Raw genomic sequence first — 8,723 nt, 5'->3', positions numbered from 1 at the left:
GTGGCTGCAGCCAGCCGCTTGGCGTCCCCACGTGTGATGCCTCTGCTGTCTCCATCTTGCTTGGTCCTCCTGTGGGGCACTGGCCCTCCTAGTTCAGTCTCCTCTGAGCCGGGCCGCCGTGGCGCAGGAGGAAGGACCAGGAGCCCTGTGTGGCTTCGGGCAAGCCCGTGGATCTGCCTGGAACCCATTTTCCCCAACCGTAAAAAGGGGCCAGTCATCCTGCACCGCTGTCCCCGTGGGACTGTTCAGAGGTTCTGAGGGGGACCGCGTGAGTCTCCAGTGAGTGGAGAGGTGCCGGGAGGCAGTATCACAGTTCATCCCCCCCCCCCCCACACACACACCACGGCAGCCCTTGCCCCCCCAGCCCCAGCCCTCCTGTGGCGCAACTTTGGTGTTCATTAAACACGGTCTTGTTACATGAACTCTGAGGGTCCAAGTCTGGTCTCTTCAACCAGAGGGGCCTCCAGGGGCTCCCCTGGGTGGGCCACCAAATGGGGCACAGGAGGCTGCACCTTCACGATGCCTGTCTGCGTCACCAGTGGAGTGTTGAGGGCCTTTGAATACCGCCTTCTGTAAGCCACTGGAGGTATATCCAAGCACTGTTTGCGTGGCTCCCTCTGCAAACTTCTGGAGCCTGGGGAATTCTTTGCTGGTGAGTGAGTCTGGAGGAGTCCCTGTGGCTGCTCTGAGGCCCCTACCTGGCCCTCGAAGAAATCCAGCCCAGGAGGGAGATGATGGCTTAGTCACGGGGTCTCTGTCTATAGCGTGCGGTCTCTGTGTGCACGTGCAGCGCCCAGGTTCTTCCACTTTGACGTTGTCTCCCGAGCTGTCCTGCTGAACTAAAAGGTATGTGACTATTACCTTCATTTTTAATTCTTATTTATTCTTGTTGTGCGATGTCAGGTGTTCCCAAATAGAACACGTTTTGTTAATATTCTCTGTTGTTTCTTCTCGATTACCTAGAATTAGCTTTTGAGGTTAAAAATAGCCAAATTTTTATGGAATTGCATGATGAATTATCACCCGTTTTTCTAGAAACGTTTAAAAGTTTATTCTGAGGGTGCCTGCCTGGCTCAGTTGGAAGAGTGTGCTGTGCGACTCTTGATCCCGGGGTCGTGAGTTCAAGCCCCACACTGGGTGTAGAGATTACTTAAATAAAACTTAAAAAGAAAACAGAACATAGTTTGAATCAGTTCATTAAATTAATTTGTTGAAGTGGACTATATGCGTTTAGGGCTTCAGAACGTCAGTTTTTTAAAAGTAATTTATAATACAAGAGTAAGGCATTTGTATTATGAATTTTTCAGAGTTTTAATTGCTGAATTGAAATTAGTATTTCAACTTTTCCTACTTTTATAAGCGGGGTGCTTAATTTTTTGAATTTCTCCTGGCAACTTGTTGCAGAAAATTCTGAAGATCCTAGGCTTTCAAATTTCTTACCCATTTCCTGAAGCCATAAGGCCTGTATAGTGTCTTTTAGTATTTATTATTTACCAGATTTGGGTTTTGTAACTTTTCATTCTAAATAATTTTAGATTTATGGATGAGATGCAGAGGTGGCCCAGCGGGTTTCCATGGGCCCTACCAAGCTTTCAGAGGCCTCGTACAGCACACGTATCCAAGCAGAGATGAATATTGGGATATAATGCTCTTAACCACAGATTTAATCAGATTCCTTGAGTTTTCCCACAGCCCTTTCTCTGTACCAGGAATAGTTTTAATTTGTATAGATACTTACATTTTTATTAAATCCAGAGTGACTTCAGAATTCATAGGACTAGGGCTGCCTAGGTGTCCCAGTAGGTTGAGCGTCCAACTTTGGCTCAGGTCATGATCTCACAGCCTGTGACTTCGACCCCCACATCCGGCTCTGCGCTGACAGCACGGAGGCTGCTTTGGGTTCTCTGTCTCCCTCTCTCCCTCTGTCCCTCTCCACCCCCTCTCAAAAATAAACATTAAGAAAAAATTCACAAGACTAAACACTGGTCAAAAAAATAAATTAGCCAGCACACCCCCGGTATCAAACATGGATTCGCATCTTGACTGTTGTCCTCGCCCAAATGCCCCGTTTGCGTGGGGAAGTTACCCAGTGAAGCCAGGAGCACCAAGGACACCTCACGAGCGCTTGACCCTGCAGCGTCTAAGTTAGGCAGGAAAGCGTGTGGATCTTCAGAAATAACCCGGCATAAAACAGAATTGCGATCTTCATCAGGTTAGTGTCAGACTGTGCCCTGAAGTTAGGCGCGGTGTCACGTGATTCGCTGCTAAAGGTGAAATGCCTCACACACTTGCCGACGTGCTCACTTGACCCAGCCGCATGGAATTTAACACTGTGTTTGCGACCGAAGAAGCAAAATCAGTGGACACGCGGTCACGCAGACACGCTGACCCGTGACGTGCCTCGGAGACGCACCAGCTGTTAAAAACCTGCTTCGGATTGCTGAATCCACAGCGTGTTCCCTGGTTGTCCAGTTAGTTTGGGCACCTAGAAGCCATTTCATCGGTGAGAAGCACCGCTGACCATGGGGGCCTGCAAGTCGGGTCTGGTCCGGGGACGCCGTGGCCGCGTGAAGGCCGGGAGTGGGCCCTGCTCGACTTCACGCTGAGGTGCGCTGACTCGCAGAGGGCTCACCTCAGCAAAAGCAAGCGAGCTCACGACTGAAGAGGAGAAAGTCGTGTGGATGATCTTACCTTCCGTTCTTGCGCAGGCCGGTTATTGGCCGGAAAATGGAGCATCTGAACGAGTGTCACAAAGAATCGTGAGGCCAAGTGAAAATACGCTGGCGTGTGGCGACCGAACGTCGGCTTTGCAGCGGAGTCTAAGTTGGGAGGAGTGAAAATAAAGGATTTTGTAACGTGGTTGGTCAGTGTTCATTTGAGTCCTAAATAAAAATCGATGAGAGCTAATGCACTACGCTGAAATATTTGGTGTGAAAACGTGTCAGTGGTCTGGGGGATCGTGGGTGCGTCATCTCTGGGGGTGACTACCTTGATGTCGCGGAGGGCGAGGGCGAGCTGGCACGAGGGGGGGTTACTCCCTTGAAGGCGACTTCCAAAGCCTGCGCTAGCTGATCCTGAGAGAGAAGTTTCTCTCCCTTAGGAGACACCCCTCCCGCACTTGCCGCCGTGGCTGGAGCGAACCGAGTCCTTCCTGATCTGGTTTTCGCTTGTTCTCAGCACCCATCACGAGGACGCACACCGCCGGCGTGAGCAGTGAGGGGAGTGGCCGTCAGGAATCCCGGTCCAAAGTCTCCGTCCAGAATGGCACGGGTCCCTGTCACACGTGAAGCCCAGTATCAAAAAGTCCTACTCGTTCAAAAACAAGACTGTTCTATCTGGGAGTCTGTATAAGTCAACATTAATGCCTTTTCTAACCCCTGGCGTTTCCGTTGGGTGCAGCTGTATCCCCTAAAGAAAAAACGCAACCGGGCAGGTGCGGGTCCTGGCGCCCCCCCCTTCCCGCACCCCCCCCCCCGCACCCCTCCCACTTTCCTGCTGCCGCCCGGGGTTTGCACTGGCCTCCAACACTACCGGCTGTCTGGCATGGGCTGTTTCCAGTTCCTCTGCTGCCTCGGACCCTTACACAGCCTGCGGTTTCGCAGCCCTCGTAGGCTGGGGTGCCCCTGCCCCAGGACGGAGACAGCCCCCCCATCCCCTCCCCTCGAGACCGTCAGCCCCTGAGCAGGAGTCCCCGTGCGGCTGGTGTCCAGTCCAGGGCGGTTCTGGATGGGTGACGGGGTGAGACAGGCTTCTGGGGCCCACGGTTGGGGGACGTCCCCAAACTCCCTGCGGCAACAACTTCTTCCGTAAGGGTGCTTAGCACCGTTTTGTGACTGACACTGAGACCCTGGCCTCTGACGTTTCAGACGCCTGCCTCCCTCGGCCGGGTCAGCTTCGGTGACCGGTGTCTTCCCCGGGGCCCTCGTCTCCTACTCCCCCCCCCACCTGCCCTCACGTGGGCCCCTTCATGGGCCTGGTCCACGGTAGCCGTGTCCCAGCTTGTGTCCCCACCTCTAGGTGGCCATGGAAGGGCTTTGTTTTAGTGGCTTTTTTCACACTGAGCCTAACCATTTTGAAGTGACCAACTCGGTGGCACGTGGTACATTCGCAGGGCTGTGCAACCACCAGGCCACCTAGTTGTGCCCCCGAAAGGAAACCCGTGCCCCCTGGGTACTTGCTTCCCATTCCTTCCCGTCTCACAGTTTCTCAAAGGGTAAAGTGTGCACCGGGCAGAAAAGCAATACGGTCCCGGAATGTCCACGAGGGACATCTTCGCCTTTGCCCCCCACCCCGGGGGTCACCGCTATTGGTGGCATCTGCGTGCCTGTTCAGGGAACACGCCTGTGTACCCTTCCTCAGCCGCCTGCTTGTCACTTGGCCACTTCAGGGACCGTCCACGCAGACATGCACACCCGCTCCCAGTGCGGCAGCTGCCCTGTGCCCCGTGGTTGTCGTCCTCTGTGAGGCCAGTACAAACCGGGTGGTGCCTCTCCCCGGCTCCCAGCCCTCTTCATCTCTTAAGACCTTGTTCAGAGATCACCCCTCGGGGGCCGTCCGAGCCACCTGGCCCCTCCCCCCTTTCCCGTCATCTGTGTGTCCAGTAACCACAGTTCTGGTTTAGCGTCGGGACCTCGTTGTCTGCACAGCCAGTGCCCACTGGATTGCGAGACCCTGGGGGTAAGAGCCCTCGTCCTTGATTCTGTACTCGCCAGGGCCTAGCTTGCTGCCTGCACACCGTAGAGGCTCGATAAATATTAGATGAGTGGCTGAGGGTCGGAGGGCATCGTAACCCCCGACTGGTGGAGGCAAACGCTGAGTGAGCCCAGACCGGGCGGAGGGTCCAGGGCAGGCGATCCCCTTTGTGGGCACCCTTTCTGAGAACCCTGTGCCAGGCCGGGTGCTAGGCCCTGGCCGCACACCATCCCCCAGCGGTCAGGTCCGGCCTGCGGGCTCCCTGTACCAGTGATGGCGGCGGGAGTCGGGTCCTCGTTGTACCCTGCTCGATTTTCCCATAGGACATCTGAAATTTATTTTCTGGACACTTTTTATTAAAAAAAAAAAATCTTGTCATTTTATAAGCCCTATTTTTTAAAAAGTAAGCTCTACACCCAGCGTGGGGCTTGAACTCATGATGCAGAGATCAAGAGTTCTGTGTCCCACTGCCCCAAATAGAAGCCCTAATTTTTTTCAGTTGTAGAAGAAAAATGGCCTTTGCTCACTCCCCTCCCGTGGAACTACTGCAGTCCCGTTTCACCTCACCCCTGTCTTGCCTGGGCCACATGGAGCTCTTATCCAGCCGAGCCAAGAGAGGAGGGTGCCACATCTCTTAGCTCTGTGCCTTTGGCATGTGGTCACTGTGACTCGGAAGAATGGAACTGTCCCCAGGGAGAAGGCACGCTGTGTGACAGGCTTCGTTGTCTGCAGTTTCCTCATGTTCCTGATAAGGCTGCTGCCACCGTCTCCAGACTCACTTCTTGCTTTGTTGAAATTGCTTCCTTGGGATAATTTCATCTTTCCGATCATTTGGAAATTTATTCCTGGTCTTTATCTCCCCACCTGTCCCCCTCCCTTCCTTCAGGGTTCTGTCGAGTTCCATTGGACTTCCCTCTCCCACCATCTTTTGGTGGGGACCGTGGGTCCTTTTATCCTCATTAGAATCCTCGGGGGCTCAGGACACTCCCGACCCCCACCCCATCTATCTAAATCTCTCCCTATTGGGATTTCTGGCTTGAGTTTCCCAAAGCCCTTCCTTTATTTCTGCAAATCCCCACTGTGCAATGACAGGCCAGGGGCTGACAATGCTGTGATTTCAACCTGGGGACCTAGCTGTGAGGGGGAAGGCAGAGACGTGTGTCCCTGGTCACACACCACACAGCCCCGAGCACCTGCCCGGTGCTCACAGGCCAAAGGGAAAGTGCCCTGGGTCCCTTCTGGCCTTCTCACTGATCACTGGATGCTCCCTGAGCCCCTGTGAGGAGACGAGAGGAGGAGGAAAGCCACACCAGCTCGGCCCAGCCAGGAGTTGGAGTTTCAATTCCACTCCTCTCTAGCAGGCTGACCAGGGCAAGAAGTTTGACCTTCCTAGGCCCGTTTCCTTGTCCACAAAATGAGAGTCATGGTGGCATCTTCCTCAAAAGGTCTTTATGAGGATTATATAATACCCTAAAAAGGCTTAGGACAGCCGTGACACACACTTGGTGACCACTAAACATTAGCTTTATGTGCTAAAGCTAATCTGCCAGGGATCAGAGATACAGAAAAAGAGGCACAGCGACCCTCAGTAGAGGAGGTAGTGAGTGAAAAAAAAAAAATAATGATGGAGTGTGAGGGATGAAGAAAGGGTCTGAGAAGGAAGGAAGAGAGATCAGGAGGGCTTCCTGGAGGAGGTGGTGTTTTAAAGATCCGAGTAGCACTCCTTACGCAAGAAGGGAAGGAGAGCAGTTGGTGCAGAGAGGGATACAGGCTCAGGGCACAGGGGAGGAAGGAGCAGCAGTTGGGATGAGATTGGGGGGGGGGGGGAGGCGGTTGGAGCTGGCGATAAGAGGGAGGGGACCGCCAAAGGGTCCAGCCTGCGACAGGAAGGATTCCAGGAATGGAGAGACTGGTCAGGTGTGCCAGTTAGAAAGATCCTGCGGCTTCAGGGTGAGGAATGCACTGCGGGGAGGGAGGTTAAGACTGAGCAGGTGTACCCGGTTAGAGGCTGTGAGGAGACCCAGGCCAGGAGGGAGGTGCAGTGGCGGGGGGCGGGGAGGGGCGGTGGGGCAGAGCTAGCGGCCAGGAAGCAGCAGAAGCTCGGGGCTCGGTGAGTAACAAAGAGTGAGCAGTGGAGTGACTCAAGGCTGCTGGTTTGAGCGTCTTTTGCCCGAAATGGAAATAACAGAGTGGAAGCAGGTGGGGGTGGGGTGAGCTCACTTTGAGACGTGCTGGCTGGAGGTGTCAGCAGTCCCCCCCAGAGACCTGGTGTGACCCCTCACCCTGCGCAGAAAATGAGACGACAGTGAGCATCGATGACATACTCCCTGAGCCCCAGGAGGGAACTGTCACCCTGGGTCTTAGGATTTCAGCCACACGGGGGGCGGGGGGCAGGGGCGTGCTTTGCCCACCTCTGGGTGTTTGCGTGGTTTCCTGGCGGAGGAATTCTGGTCTGAAGTCTCCCCCCGCACACTCCCCAGCCAGCACTGGCTCCCTGGCCTGCACCCTAAATGCCTGCAGCTGTGAGGGGCAGGCCTGTGGCAGGCACTTGGGTGCCATCAGGGCTGGGACAGAACGGTGCGAGATGCTGGACGTGACCGCCCAGGGGTAGGGCGGGCGGCGGGAACCCTGGGCTCACCAGACACCTGCAGGGACGCCAGGCTGCTGCGGGGCCTGGGCCTGTCCTTGGTCCTCCTTGTGACCCCAGGAAGAAGGAATGAGGGCGTCGGGCTGTAGGAGGTGAGCTGGAGAGAGAGGAGAGGGTGTGGTGGAGTGGGCAGCGGGCCATGCAGCAAAGAGGCCCCCCCATACAGCCTGACAAACGCCTCTCAGCTTAGAGAAACGGCAAGTCCCAGGTGACCTTGGCAAAGGCAAGGGGTTGGGAGGGAGGGCGGGTGAAGTGGAGACACCGAGTGAAGATTTCTCTTTGCAGAAGTCAGAGTCTGGGAAGAGGGTGGCGGAGGAAGGTGGAGAGGCCTCCGGGGGTACGGCAGCCTCCTCCCTTTTGAAACAGGACAGACCAGACACATCTGCAGGCTGCCAGTTGGCATGGTGGAGGACCCAGTCTTGCCAATGGGAAGGGGCCACAGGGAAGTTGTTGTGGAAGGTGGAGCTGAGTCCGGTGGGGCGGTGGGCAGAGGTGCTGACCCCACACTGCCCACATGGAGAAGGCTGCCACCCAGGACTTCCGGGGAGAACCCTTTAGTGCTGGGACCAGGGCCAAGGAGCTCAAGGAAGACCAAGGACCAGGTAGTTCTGAAAGGCAAGGAACAAGAGGGCAAAGGGAACCACAGCTGGTGGGGAGAGAGAAGGCGGCCAGTCGGGGTGCCGATAACCCCTCATGGGATCAGCAGGACAGTTCCAACCCCAGGCCAAGCTGCCGGGTGGAATGGGAAGGAACCACTGGCTGTTGTTCCAGAAATAAATGCAGCCCTGCAGGTGTCAGCTTTGCGTGAGGACAGACTGGAGGAAATGGATCCCAGAATATGCAGAAATCTGGGGAATCATCCACAGGTCGCAGCACTGACAGGGTTTCAAACCAGCCAGGCTTACATCTTGAGGGGGTAGAGACAGCCCCCCAACTGAAGGCTGGGTCCCTGATGCAAGGGAGGGGACAGATGCAGGGAAGGGGGCTCCTCTTCCTCAGAAGCCAGGAGAGAAGTCACCATTAGCTGGGACGGGGGCCGGTAGGTCTGTGTCTGGAGGAGACTGGGGACATGGTCGGGGTGGGGCGACCTGGGGGCACAGGAGGGCTGCGAGGAGAGGCCAGGAGTTCACAGGTGGGGTAGGGGCTTTCCTGGGGACTGGAGCAGAAGAAAAGGCCGACGCCCAGGCCTTGGGATTTCGGCTCCGTCTGTTCATACTCCGTCTGAAGTATGAAGACTTCCCGGGGAGACCTCGGTCCCGGGTGCCCGGAGAAAGGCCGCGAGAACCTCGCCGCCGAATCCACTCGGCGAACGTAAAGGAAAGCCGCACCAGCTGGCGCCTCGCAGCCGCAGAGGAGGCGGGGCACCCCACGCCCCGCCCCATAT

The sequence above is a fragment of the Panthera onca genome, chromosome E3 (genome assembly GCF_046562875.1).
Source record: "Panthera onca isolate mPanOnc1 chromosome E3, mPanOnc1 haplotype 2, whole genome shotgun sequence".
NCBI lineage: Eukaryota > Metazoa > Chordata > Mammalia > Carnivora > Felidae > Panthera > Panthera onca.
This window is presented reverse-complemented; position numbering follows the sequence as displayed.